Consider the following 14,461-nt stretch of genomic DNA (forward strand, 5'->3'; position numbering starts at 1 on the left):
CTGTCGTCAAACCTGAGGCTGCCTCAGTCACTAGGGGGGCTGGTGGAACCACGGGCTTCTAGGCTCCTCCCTGAATTTCAGACACCTGGGTCTGAGGTGGGGCCTGGACATGCATTATTGGCAGGTCCTCACGCCACGCACCCCCGGCTTGTCCAGGGGCCATGCTTTGAGAACCCCTGCCATAGAGGTAAAGAATCTGCCTGCAGTACAGGAGACCTAGGTTCAATCCCTGGGTCGGCAAGGTCCCCTGGAGAAGGAAATGGCAATTCTCTCCAACACTCTTGTCTGAAGAAGTCCGTGGACAGAGGAGCCTGGCAGGCTACAGTCCGTGGGGTTGCAAAGAGTCGGACATGGCTGATCAACTTTTACTTTCACTTCAGTGGCAAAGCTAGGAGTCTGCTTCTCCATCTGCCCAGCTTATGGTGTCAGCTCCCTCACTACACCATCCGGCCTCCAATTTTAGGTTTTTATCATAGTAGCACTGATTTTTTATCTAGTCAGGGAGACACTCTTCCATGTAACAAGAAATCCCAAATTCTCGGTGCTTTGACATAACCACTTACCGTCTCAGCCCTAGCACAGCCTCATGCAGATGACCTTCCACGTGGCCACTCGGGGACCCAGACTCCTTCCTTCATGTGTCTCCATCCTCCTCTGGGTCGCAGAGTCCTCTTTCTCTGACTGGCGGGCACCCTTCCTTCTTTACCCGTTAGACCACAAATGACACATAGATGCTCCAGTGCCAGGGGAATTCTGGGAAGCACACCCAGAGCCCTGCCCAGGGGCAGCCCGACACTCCACGGAGGGAAATGGGAATGTGAGGGAAGCAGCTCGCTGACCCCACCGCCCCTCCTTCAGAGTGACCCTCTGGAGGCACTGGAGGTGATGTGAGAAAAGCCCTTGATGGTGGTTCTGTTCAGTTCAGTTCAGTTCAGTTCAGTTGCTCAGTCATGTCCGACTCTTTGCGACCCCATGAATCGCAGCACGCCAGGCCTCCCTGTCCATCACCAACTCCCGGAGTTCACTGAGACTCACGTCCGTCGAGTCGGTGATGCCATCCAGCCATCTCATCCTCTGTCGTCCCCTTCTCCTCCTGCCCCCAATCCCTCCCAGCATCAGTCTTTTCCAATGAGTCAATTCTTCGCATGAGGTGGCCAAAGTACTAGAGTTTCAGCTTTAGCATCATTCCTTCCAAAGAAATCCCAGGGCTGATCTCCTTCACAATGGACTGGTTGGATCTCCTTGCAGCCCAAGGGACTGTCAAGAGTCTTCCCCAATACCACAGTTCAAAAGCATCAATTCTTCAGCGCTCAGCATTCTTCACAGTCCAACTCTCACATCCATACATGACCACTGGAAAAACCATAGCCTTGACTAGACGGACCTTTGTTGGCAAAGTAATGTCTCTGCTTTTGAATATGCTGTCTAGATTGGTCATAACTTTTCTTCCAAGTAGTAAGCATCTTTTAATTTCATGGCTGCAGTCACCATCTGCAGTGATTTTGGAGCCCAAAAAGATAAAGTCTGACACTGTTTCCACTGTTTCCCCATCTATTTCCCATGAAGTGATGGGACCAGATGCCATGATCTTCGTTTTCTGAATGTTGAGCTTTAAGCCAACTTTTTCACTCTCCACTTTCACTTTCATCAAAAGGCTTTTTAGTTCCTCTTCACTTTCTGCCATAAGGGTGGTGTCATCTGCATATCTGAGGTTATTGATATTTCTCCCGGCAATCTTGATTCCAGCTTGTGCTTCTTCCAGCCCAGCGTTTCTCACGATGGTTCAGTGTAGGCCAGATAGAAGCTGACCAGGAAAAAGATACGAGGTAGAGAGGCAGTGTTTGTTAAGCTGCTGTTACTTCCACTGTTACTGTCACTGTCAGTTATTGTCTCTCTCTTAGGGCTTCCCTAAGTGGGAAAGTGGTAAAGAACCCGCCTGCCGATTCAGGAGACGGAGGAGAGGCAAGTTCGATCCCTGGATAGGCAAGATCCCCTGGAGGAGGGCATGGCAACCCACTCCAGTATTCTTGCCTGGAAAATCCCCCTGGACAGAAGAGCCTAGTGGGCCACAGTCCGTAGAGTTGCAAAGAGTCGAACATGACTGACGCGACTTAGCACACACGCTGGTCTCTCTTAGGTTTATAAATCTTTCATATCATCTTCCAGGTTGGGCCTGACTAACAGTATTACAGGGCTAGATGCTCTTGGACAGGTACTGTTCTGTTAGTGTGACCTCTCTTCATTGGTTTACTTACTCAGCATATATCTGTTGGGTACCTGCTGTGTGCTTCAGTTCAGGTCAGTAGCTCAGTCGCGTCCAACTCTGCCACCCCATGAACTGAAGCACGCCAGGCTTCCCTGTCCATCACCAACTCCCGGAGTTTACTCAAACTCATGCCCATTGAGTCAGTGATGCCATCCAACCATTTCATCCTCCATCGTCCGCTTCTCCTCCCACCTTCAATCTTTCCCAGCGTCAGGGTCTTTTTCAAATGAGTCAGCTCTTCGCATCAGGTGGCCAAAGTATTGGGGTTTCAGCTTCAACATCAGTCCTTCCAGTGAATATTCAGGACTGACTTCCTTTAGGATGGGCTAGATCTCTTTTCAGAGCTCCAGTACTCTTGCCTGGAGAATCCCATGGAAGGAGGAGCCTGGTGGGCTACAGTCCATGGGGTCGCATCTGCTATACACTAGGTACCAATTCATATGATTTTAGGTGGAGAGGGGAGATACTTATTTCTGTTGTACTCATCAAATCAGTTCAAAGCAGGATTGGCTTCCATGACATGTGAGTTCCAGTCCTCTCCAGCCCGTGGGTCTCCATACCACATACCGAGCAGGAAACCTTGTCCTCCTCTCTGAGACTCCATCTCTAAAAGAAGGGCTCACAGATCTCAGCTGTCCTCTTCACACCCAGGTTCCATCTCCATGTGTCTCTCACCTCCAGCCTGCCTTTGCCATCAGCCATCCTGCAGCAGGGAGGGCCTTCACAGCATTTAGACTTGACCCTGGGCAGCCAGTGGCCAAAATTGGAAGGCTGCTGGGGACCCCTGCCTGAGCACAGCACTTGGGTCCCTTGGGCCTGAGACCCCCATGACCCAGCCCCTGCTCACTCCTCCCCTGAGGCCCTCTGCCCCCCTGCCACCTCTGGAATGCACTTAGTCGCTCAGTCCTGTCTGACTCTTTGTGACCCTTTGGGTTATAGCCCGCCAGGCTCCTCTGTCCATGAGTGGGCTGCCACTTTGTCCTCCCGGGGATCGGCCCTAATCAGGGATTGAACCTGCATCTCCTGCATCTCTTGCACTCCCAGCGGATTCTTTACCGCTAAGCCACCTGGGAAACCTGCCACCTCTGGAAGCTGAGCTCTAATTAGGGAAGAGTCTGGGTGCCAGGGCTTCTCTGACCCTCAGGCAGTTGGGTGGAGGCCATTGACATGCAAATCAAGGATTCGCCTGTGGGGCCCCGCCTCCCCCAGGCATCCCAACGTGTTTTCCCTGAGAAGAGCTTTGGGCTGCTTTGTTCTGGTTCAGTGCCAGCAGAGAATGCCTCGCCGGCAATCCAGTGCAAAGCCAGGCTGAAGCCCAGCCAGGCTGAGTCGGGATTAAAGGATTGACTCCATAGAGAGAAATTAAGCGTCATGATCTGCGCAGTTCACAGTGCTGCTGATAAGGGGGATCAACCTCGAATAACATCAATCTCATTAAGAGGCTGCTGAACGGCATAGAGTAATTCCCGCTAATAAACTTCCTTTCTGTGCGGTAGGAAAACCTGCCTGGTCCCTGGTGACAGTTTAGGAGTGGGGTTTGGCAGCAGTGATACTGACGGTAGCTAACACTTAGTGAGCAATTACTGTGTGTCGGGCCTGGTGGTAGCATCAAGGCTCCCCAGTAAGCTGGCTAGCATTATCATCCCCATTATACAGATGAGGAAACTGAGGCTCAGAGAATGTAATCGCTGGCCCAGAGTTGCATGACTCATAAGAGTAATACCTAACATTGTTTGAGTTCTTACATATTAGCTCATTTGATCTTCAGAAGTCCCGGAGTTAAGTGTTCCAATTAGCTCTCCTTCATAGAAGATGGAAGCACCTATTGTGGGCAGGAAAGTGTCAATTAAAAAATATTTATCAGGGACTTGCCTAGTGGCCCAGTGGTTAAGAATCCATACTTCCACTCCTGGGGATGCAGGTTTGATCCCTGGTTTGGGAACTAAGATCCCCCATGCTGTTCAGCACTGCAAAGAAAAAAAAAAAGGCACAATTTATCAATAAGAAAATTGTTAGCCCTGTCCAACAGCTAATGATTTAAATAATGATACAATATTTAATAAGCATAAGCTATTCCCATAATGTTTTGCTTCCAGAATGCAATAGGTCATTCCCTCGACTGCTATCAGTAGGGGAGATGCTCTGCTTTTTAAAATTTTTCCAAGCTGTAGTGCTGTATTGCTTGTTTGTGTTTAGAAGTGTGCATTATGTAGTTCATTTTAGTATGCTGTTTCTATGTGGTTTATTTTTTGTTCTTTTCATAAAATGTGTGAATTATAAAATAAAATGACTAAGTAACTTGCCCAAGGCTCTGCAACCACTGAATCAGACTATGATTCTGACCCTCTCATGAACTCAGCAGCCAGGTGCCCTCTTCAGCAGGGCAGTTGGGGTGCAGGATTAGGGATGGGGAAGCCTCTCAGAGGTCATCCCTTCTAGCCTCTTTTCAGCTAAGTATGGCCTGGGGACTTTCCTAGCAGGCAAATATACTGGCAGCTCAGAGTGGTAGGATGTGGGAATGGCCACACTGAACTTATGGGCCCTTTGAGGGATTACCTAATCACCTTTCTGGGTGTCAGTCTTCTCATCTGTAAAGTGGATTCATCACCATTCTCCAGAGCCTGGGTGAGGGTTCTGGAGATGATGCGTGTAAAATATTGAGGACTGTGGCTCATTCTAAAATAAGACCAAATAATACAAGTTTTTCCTTTTCCATCCGCTGCTGGAAACAACTGCTTTCTCCTTCCGGCAACTGGTCCCTCCCTGGGAGACATTCTTTATTCCAGCTTTGCATCCAGTCCTTTGCAGACGTGTACATCTGTTCATGTGTGAACATGTGTATCTGTGATACATGGGAATAGCCACACTGAATAAACCTTGTTTCCAGCTCAAGCTGTAAATCAGACCATTCACAGAGCATTTACCGAGTGCCTCACCCATTCAGCAGCATTATCTATGACATAAGGAGAAAAAAGGTTTTTAATCAACCATACTAGACATCGTTATCAAATTTGAGGTTGAATAATACGGGCTTCCCTGGGGCTCAGAGGGTAAAGCGTCTGCCTGCAGTGCAGGAGACCTGGGTTTGATCCCTGGGTTGGGAAGATCCCCTGGAGAAGGAAATGGCAACCCACTCCAGTACTCTTGCCTGGAGAATCCCAAGAACAGAGGAGCCTGGTGGGCTATAGTCCACGGGGTTGCAAAGAGTCGGACACGACTGAGTGACTTCACTTTCACTTTCAGTCCCGATTCCAAGACTTGCAGAAAGGCAGAGAATGAGGAAACCACCCTGCAACCATAATCTCACTACTCAAAGCTAACCACTGTTCCTCTTTTAATGGTTTCCTTTCAGTCTATTTTAAAATTAGATTTATTTATAATTTACAAAAATAAGATTCACCAGTTTTAAGAGTTCTGTTTGATAGGTTTGGATAAATGTATGGTCATTTAACCACCATCATAAGCTGTATAATGTATAATGTTACTATTGACCCAAAAAGTTCCCTTTGCAGCAGGTCCCTTTCCCAGACCCCCACGCTGGCACACTGTCTGCTTTCTTTTGTTATAGTTTCGGGAATTTTGTGTGCATGTGCTCATCGTTGCTTAAGTCGCGTCCGACTCGGTTGGACCCTACGGACTGTACAGCCTGCCAGGCTCCTCTGTCCATGGGGTTCTCCAAGCAAGAATACTGGAGTGGATTGCCAGTTCCTCTTCCAGGGTAATCTTCCTGACCCAGGGATCGAACCCATGTCTCCTGAGTCTTCTGCATTGGCAGACAGGCTCTTTACCACTAGTGCCATTTGGGAAGCCTGCAATTTTGTATAAATAGATTATATATTTATTCTCTTGTGTCTGACTTGGGTGTCTGACTTCTTTCACTTAGCATACTTTTGAGACTCATTCATATTCTATGATACTCGTCCTTTAATTTCTGAGTAGTAGTTTATTGTCTGGATATACCACAGTTTGTTTACCTGTTCCCAGGCTTCCCTGGTAGCTCAGAGGTTAAAGCGTCTGCCTACAATGCAGGAGACCTGAGTTTGATCCCTAGGTCTGGAAGATCCCCTGGAGAAGGAAATGGCAACCCACTCCAGTACTCTTGCCTGAAGAATCCCATGGGCAGAGGAGCCTGGTGGGCTACAGTCCATGGGGTGGCAAAGAGTCGGACACAACTGAGCGACTTCACTTCACTTCCCCCAACTGATGGACTTTTTTAGGCTGTCTCCAGTTTGGAGCTATTACGAATAAAGCTGCTGTGAATGTCCAAGTGCAAGTCCCTATGTAGACGTGTTTTTAACTACTACGTAGATACCTAGGAGTGGAAATTCTGGGTCATACAGTCAGTCTACAGTTAACCTTTTGAAGAGCTGCCCCATTTTACTAAAGTGTCTGCACCATTTTCACATTCCCACCAACAGTGTATGAGGGGTCCAACTTCTCCACATCCTTGATAATGCTTGTTATTATCTGACTGGTTATAGCCATTCTAATGTATTAAGTCAGGGTTCCCCAACCTCTAGCATCTAATGCCTGGTGGTCTGAGGTGGAACTGGTATATATAATAATAGAAATAAAGTGCACAGTAAGTGCAGGGTGCTTGAATCATCCTGAAACCATGCCCCCACCCCAGTCCATGGAAAATTGTCTTCTATGAAACTGACCCCCGGTGCCCTCTCACTACATTAAGTGAGAGGTTTCCCCAGTGGCTCAGTGGTAAAGAATCTGCCTGCAGTGCAGGAGCCAAAGGAGATGTTCAGTCCCTGGGTCGAGAACATCCCCGGAGGAGGGCATGGCAACCCATTCCAGTATTCTTGCCTGGAGAATCCTGTAGACAGAGGATCCTGGCGGGCTATAATCCATGGGGTCACCAAGAGTCAGACATGACTGAAGCAACTTAACACACACACACATTAACTGATATCTCATTGTTATTTTAATCTGTGTATTATTGTTGTTGTTTAGTCGCTCAGTCATGTCTGACTCTGCAACTCCATGGACTGCAGCACACCAGGCTTCCCTGCCATTCACCATCTCCCAGAGCTTGTCCAAACTCAACTTGCATTGAGTCGGTGATGCCATCCAACCACCTCATCCTCTGTCGTCTTCTCCTGTCTTCAATCTTTCCCAGCATTGGGGTCTTTTCTAATGAGTAGGCTCTTCACATCAGGTGGCCAAAGTATCGGAGCTTCCAATGAACTGAAGCTTCCACTTGCATTCTAGTCCTTCCAATGAATATTCTGGATTGCTTTTCTTTAAGATTGACTAATTTGAGCTCCTTGCAGTCCAGGGGACTCTTGAGAGTATTCTCTAACACCACAGTTCAAAAGCACAAGATCTGTGGTGCTCAGCCTTCTTTATGGTCCCACTCTCACATCCATACATGAGTACTAGAAAAAATATAGTTTTGACTATAGGGATCTTTGATGGTAAAGTAATGTCTCCACTTTTTAATATGCTGTCTGGGTTTGTCATAGCTTTTCTTCCAAGGAGCATCTTTTAATTTCATGGCTGCAGTTACCATCTGCAGTGATTTTGGAGCCCAAGAAAATAAAGTCTGTCACTGTTTCCATTGTTTCCCCATCTATTTGCTTTGAAGTCATGGGACCAGATGCCATGATCTTAGTTTTTTGAATGTTGAGTTTTAAGCCAGCTTTTTCACTCTCCTCTTTTACCTTCATGAAGAGGCTCTTTAGTTCCTCATTGCTTTCTGCCATAAGGGTGATAGCATCTGCATATCTGAGGTTATTGATATTTCTGCCTACAATCTTGATTCCAGTTTGTGCTTCATCCAGCCCAGCATTTCACGTGATATATTCTGCATATAAGTTAAATAAGCAGGGTAACAGTATACAGACTTGGCGTATTCCTTTCCCAGTTTGGAACCAGTCCATTGTTTCATGTCCAGTTCTAACTGTTGGCTTCTTGACCTGCATACAGATTTCTCAGGAGGCAGGTAAGGTGGTCTGGTATTCCCATCTGTTTAAGAATTTTCCACAGTTTGTTGTGATTCACACAGTTAAAGGCTTTAGCATAGTCAGTGAAGCAGAAGTAGATGTTTTTTGGAATTCTCTTTTTCTGTGATCCAACAGATGTTGGCAATTTGATCTCTGGTTCCTCTGCCTTTTCTAAATCCAGCTTGAGCATCTGGAAGTTCTCAGTTCAGGTACTGTTGAAGCCTAGCTTGGAGAATTTTGAGTGTTACTTCGCTAGTGCGTAAGATGAGTGCAACTGTGCGATAGTTCGAACATTTTTTGGCATGGCCTTTCTTTGAGATTGGAATGAAAACTGACCTTTTCCGGTCCTGTGGCCACTGCTGAGATTTCCAAATTTGCTGGCATATAGAGTGCAACAGTTTAACAGCATCATGTTTTAGGATTTGAAATAGCTCAGCTGGAATTCCATCACCTCCACTAGCTCTGTGTGTAGTGATGCTTCCTAAGGCTCACTTGACTTCACACTCTAGGATATCTGGCTCTAGGTCAGTGATCACACCATCTTGGTTATCTGGGTCATGAAGATCTTTTTTGTATAGTTCTTCTGTGTATTCTTGCCACCTCTTCTTGGTATCTTCTGCTTCTGTTAGGTCCATACCTTTTGTCTTTTATTGAGCCCATCTTTGCATAAAATGTTTCCTTGGTATCTCTAATTTTCTTGAGATCTCTGATCTTTCCCATTCTGTTGTTTTCCTCTATTTCTTTGCATTGATCGCTGAAGAAGGCTTTCTTATCTCTCCTTGCTATTGTCTGGAACTCTGCATTCAGATGTGTGTATCTTTCCTTTTCTGTGTATTCCTGATGACAAATGATGTTTAACATTTTTTTAATGTGCTTATTGGCCATTTAAGTATCTCCTTTGGAGAAATGTCGGTTCAAATCCTTTGCCCATTTTTTAATTGGGTGTTTTGAAGGTTTTTTATTACTGAGTTGTAAGAGATCATTTTATCTCTGTAGATACGTGAGGCCTCTATAGATAGATGATTTACAAGTGTCTTCTCCCATTCTGTAGGTTGTCTTTCCACTTTCTTGATGTTGTCCTTTGAAGCACAAAAATTTTTGATGAAGACTTTTTTTCATTATGCTTCTGCTGTCATGTGTAAGAAATCATTGCCTGATCGAGGGTCACAAAGGCTTAACTCCTGTTTTCTTGTATGAGTTTTCTAGTTTTGGCTCTTAGATTTAGGCCCATATTCCATTTTGTGTTAATTTTTGTATGTGGTGTGAGGTAGGGGTCAAACTTCATTCTTTTGCATGTGTATATCCAGTTTTCCCAGCTCAGTTTTTTGAAAAGACTATTCATTTCCCTGTTGCATTGTCCTGGCACCTTTGTCAAAAATCAGTTGATTGAAAATTTGAGGGTTTATTTTTGGACTCTAAATTCTGTTTCATTGGTCTGTATGTCTATTTTTGTGCCAGTACCACACTGTCTGGATTACCATGGCTTTATAATAGCTTTGAAATCAGGAAGTCTAAGCTCTCCAGCTTTGTTCATTTTCAAGAGTGCTTGGCTCTTCTGCATAAACTTTAGGATCATCTTGTCAATATCTGCAAAAAAAGACAGCAGTATAGGGATTGGGTTGAATCTGGATCAATTTAGAGAGTATTGCTATTTTAACAATATTGTCTTCTAATCTATGAAAATGGAATGCCTTTTCATTTATTTAAGCCTTCTTTGAATCCTTCAAACATATTTTTAGTTTTAAGTGTACAATCTTATTTTATAATTTATTTGTGAGTATTTTACTCTTTTAGAAGCTATTGTAAATGGAATTATTTCCTTAATTTAATTTTTGGAGTGTTCATTGCTAATGTACGGAAGTATAATTTCTTTAATATGTTGATCTTGTATCTTAAAATCTTGATGAACTTATTTACAAGTTCTCAAAGTTGTGTGTGTATCTGTTTTCCATAGGATTTTCTGTACACACAGTGATGTCGTCTGTTATCTATAGAGATTATTTTACTTCTTCCGTTCATCTGGATGCCCTTTCTCTTTGTTTTTCTTTCTTTCTTTTTTTATAATTGCCCTGACTGGAACCTCGAATGCATGTTAAATAAAAGAGTGTTCATTTTTACCTTGTTCCTGATCTTAAGAGGAAAATTTTTAATGTTTAACCATTAAGTATAATGTTAGCATATTGAAAAGCAGAGACATTACTTTGCCAACTAAGGTCCGTCTAGTCAAGGCTATGGTTTTTCCTGTGGTCATGTATGGATGTGAGAGTTGGACTGTGAAGAAAACTGAGCGCTGAAGAATTGATGCTTTTGAACTGTGGTGTTGGAGAAGACTCTTGAGAGTCCCTTGGACTGCAAGGAGATCCAACCAGTCCATTCTAAAGGAGATCAGCCCTGGGATTTCTTTGGAAGGAATGATGCTAAAGCTGAAACTCCAGTACTTTGGCCACCTCCTTAGAAGAGTTGACTCATTGGAAAAGACTCTGATGCTGGGAGGGATTGGGGGCAGGAGGAGAAGGGGACGACAGAGGATGAGATGGCTGGATGGCATCACCGACTCCATGGATGTGAGTCTGAGTGAAGTCCGGGAGCTGGTGATGGACAGGGAGGCCTGGCGTGCTGCGATTCATGGGGTCGCAAAGAGTCGGACACGACTGAGCAACTGAACTGAACTGATACTGTTAGCAATGGGTTTTTCATAGATGCCCTTTATCAGGTTGAAAAATTCCCTTCAATTCCTAGTTTGTTGAGTGTTTTTATCATGAAAGAGTATTGAAGTGAAGTGAAGTCGCTCAGTCGTATCTGACTCTTTGCGACCCCATGGACTATAGCCTACCAGGCTCCTCCATCCATTGGGTTTTCCAGGCCAGGTGTACTGGAGTAGGTTGCCATTTCCTTCTCCAGGGTTTCTTCCCGACCCAGGGATTGAACCTGGGTCTCCCGCATTGTAGGCAGACTCTTTACCATCTGAGCCACCAGGGAACTGTAAGTATTGCATTTTGTCAAATAATTTCCCAGCATCAATTAAAATGATCAGGTAGTTTTTATCCTTTATGCTATTAATATGGTATTGATTTCTGTATGTTGAACCGACCTGTATTCCTGGAATAAATGCTGCTTGGTCATAGGGTATAACCTGTTGTATGTGTTGTTGGATTTGGTTAGCTGTATTTTATTGAGGATGTTTGTATCTTATAGTCAAAAGGCATAGTGGGCATTGTTTCTTTTCTTGTGACTTCTTAGTCTAGATTTGGTATCAGAATAATACCTGCCTCATAGGATGAATTGAGAAGTGTTCCCACCTATTTTCAGAAGAATTTGTGAAAAGTTCTTTAACATATGATAGAATTCGTCAGTGAAGTTATCTGAGCCTGGGCTTTCCTTTGCTTTTCTTTTTTCCGGTCAATACTTTTTGATTACTAATTCAGTTTCTGTATAGATATATCCAGATTTTCTGCTGCTTAAATTGGTTTTCATAGTTTATGTTTTCTAGGAACTTGTCTATTTCATCCAGGTTGTCTAATTGGTTGGAATACTACTGTTCATAGTATTTCCTTATAAATAATCCTTTTTATTTCTATCAGATCAGTAAACTTAAGGGTTCTTTTAGATGTCCTTTATCAAGTTGAAGAAGTTGCCTTCTCTTCCTAGCTTGCTGAAATTTTGTATCATGGGTGGGTATTAGATTTTATCACCTTTATAGTGCATTGTATCTATGGAGATAAAATGATTTTTCTTAATTTTTTTTCTCTCTTAGTATAGGAAATTACACCGATTGTTTTCTTTTATTAACTATCCCATTTCTGGAATTAACTTCGCTTATTCATGATGTGCTATTATTTTTATTTTTTATTTTATCCCATATGGCTTGTGGGATATTAGTTCCCAAACCAGGAATTGAACCCAGGGCACAGCAGTGAAACTCCCATGATGTGTTATTATTTTTATATATTGCTATATTTACTTTGCTCATATTTTGTTAAGCATTTTGTGTATATGTTGAGGGATATTGGTCTGTAGTTTCTTTTCTTTTTTGAAAAAAAAAAATTTATTTATGTACTTATTTGGCAGTGCCTGGTCTTAGTCGAGGCAAACAGGACCTTCCAGCAGGATTTTGTAGTTGAGGCATGCAAACTCTTAGTTGCAGTAAGTAGAATCTAGTTCCTTGACCAAAGATTGAATCTGGGGTCCCCCTGCACAGGGCATGTGGAGTCTTAGCCACTGGACAACCAGGAAAGTCCCTGTACTTTCTTTTCTTATAATTTTTTCTTTAGTTTTGGATTGAGGTAATGACAGCCTTGTAAAATGACTTGGGAAATGATCTTTCCTCTTCTGATTTTTGGGAGAATTTGTTTGGAATCTGTATTATTCCTTCCTTAAATATTTGGTCAAACTTTGCAGTCAACTCATGCGGGACTTTTCTTTATGGGAAATTATGTGAGCTATGATCTGAATTTCTTAATAATTACAGAACTTGAGATATTTAGGTTACCTATTTCTTCTGAAGTGAACTTAGAGCCTTTATATTTTTAGGTTTGTTTTTTGCCTCTCTTAAATGGTTGAATTTATTGGCAGAAAGTTGTTCATAATCATTGTTTAAAATATTTATTTGTTTGGCTGCATCAGGCCTTAGTTGCAGCCCGCAGGCTCTCTAGTTGTGTGCAGTCTCAGAGTGCTAGAGCTCAGTACTCACAGCGTGCGGGGCTTCCCTAGGTGCAGTGCTTGGGCTTAGTTACCCCGTCGCATGTGGGATCTTACTTCTCTGACCAGGGATCAAACCTGTGTCCCCTGCAGTAGAAGGTGGATTCTTAAGAACTGGACCACCAGGGAAGTCCCCATAATCATGTCCCCATTAATCCCTTTAATATGTGTAGCATCTGTAGTGATGTCTCCCTCTTTTATTCCTACTACTAATAATTTACATTCTTCTCTTTTCTTTTTTTAATCCTTCTTATTAAAGGGTTATCAATTTTACTGATTTCTACCAAGAATTAGCTTTTAGTTTGATTTCTATTGTGTTTATCCGTTTTCTGTTTCATTCATTTCTGCTTTTGTCTGTATTATTTCCTTCTGTTTATGTTAGACTCAACTTACTCTTTAAACTTAGTCTTTATATCTCTTTGTGTTGAAGCTTTGTGGCACTGATTTTAAACCTTTATTCTTTTCTAATAAAACTTTTAATGTTATAAATAACATTCATTTACATGTATCCACAAATTTTGAAACCCGAGGTTTGCATGTTTTAGTATTCAGTTCAAAGCATTTTCTGACCTCCCTAATATTTCTTTGGCCTCTGAGTTACTTACAAGTGTGATGTTTAATATTCAAATAGTTGAAATATTTCCAAATATCTTTTTGTTATTGATTTCTAATTTAATTCAGTTACAGTCAGAGACTATACTTTATATGATTTCTGTGTTTTTCTGTCCTGCCTCCTTTTTCTGGGAATCCGACTGTGTGTACATTGGGCTGCTTGATGCTGCCGCTGTCTGTTCATTTGTATTCCGTCTGTTTCTTTTCTCCTGAGAGTAACAATCACTGAGAGAAGACAGCTTGAGATTTCCAGGCGTAGGTTTGGTCTGCTGTTTCTTGTCCAGTTTTCTCAGCTTTTGCTTCATGTGGTTTTGATGCTCCATTACCACTTGCACACAGCATAGGATCGTTACATGTTCTTGGTGATTTGACTTCTTTACCATTATGCAGGGCCTCTCGTTACCCCAGGTCATATTTCTTGTTCTGAGGTCTGTTTTCTCTGTAATACTACCACATGCATGTCCTGCCTTCTCTTCATTACTATTTGTGGAGTATGCCTTTATTTAAACTTTTACTTTCAACTTACTCATGTCTTTATATTTAAATAGATTTCCTATAGATAGCATAGAGTGGATTCTTGTTTTTTTTTAAAGTATGACATTCTCTAACTTTTATTTGGAATGTGGAGATCATATCATTTACATTTAATGTGATTTCAGTATTACTGGGTTTAAATCTACCATTTTCCTATTTGTTTATTGTTTCATTTGTTCTTCCTTTTTCTCTAATTTTTTTTGCTTTATTTTGAAGTGAGAATTTTTTATTATTCCATTTTTATCTCTACCATGGATTTATTAATGGTAATTTGGGTGTTTTTAATGATTTATTTCAGTTTTACACTATACATTTCTAACTTATTAAGTCTACCTTCAAAGGGTATTAGCCCCCTTTGTATATTGTGTGAAAAACTTTCAACAAAATCTTCTATATC

The 14,461-nt window shown here is 42.7% G+C and overlaps 1 protein-coding gene across 13 annotated transcripts in view; it reads left to right on the forward strand.

Annotated features, from left to right (window-relative positions):
* Nucleotides 1-14,461, forward strand: part of ZNF618 (zinc finger protein 618) — a 204,576-nt gene that overhangs the window by 175,874 nt on the left and 14,241 nt on the right. The gene's annotated exons all lie outside the window — the stretch shown is intronic.

Source organism: Bos javanicus, chromosome 8 (genome assembly GCF_032452875.1).
Source record: "Bos javanicus breed banteng chromosome 8, ARS-OSU_banteng_1.0, whole genome shotgun sequence".
Classification (NCBI taxonomy): Eukaryota; Metazoa; Chordata; class Mammalia; order Artiodactyla; family Bovidae; genus Bos; species Bos javanicus.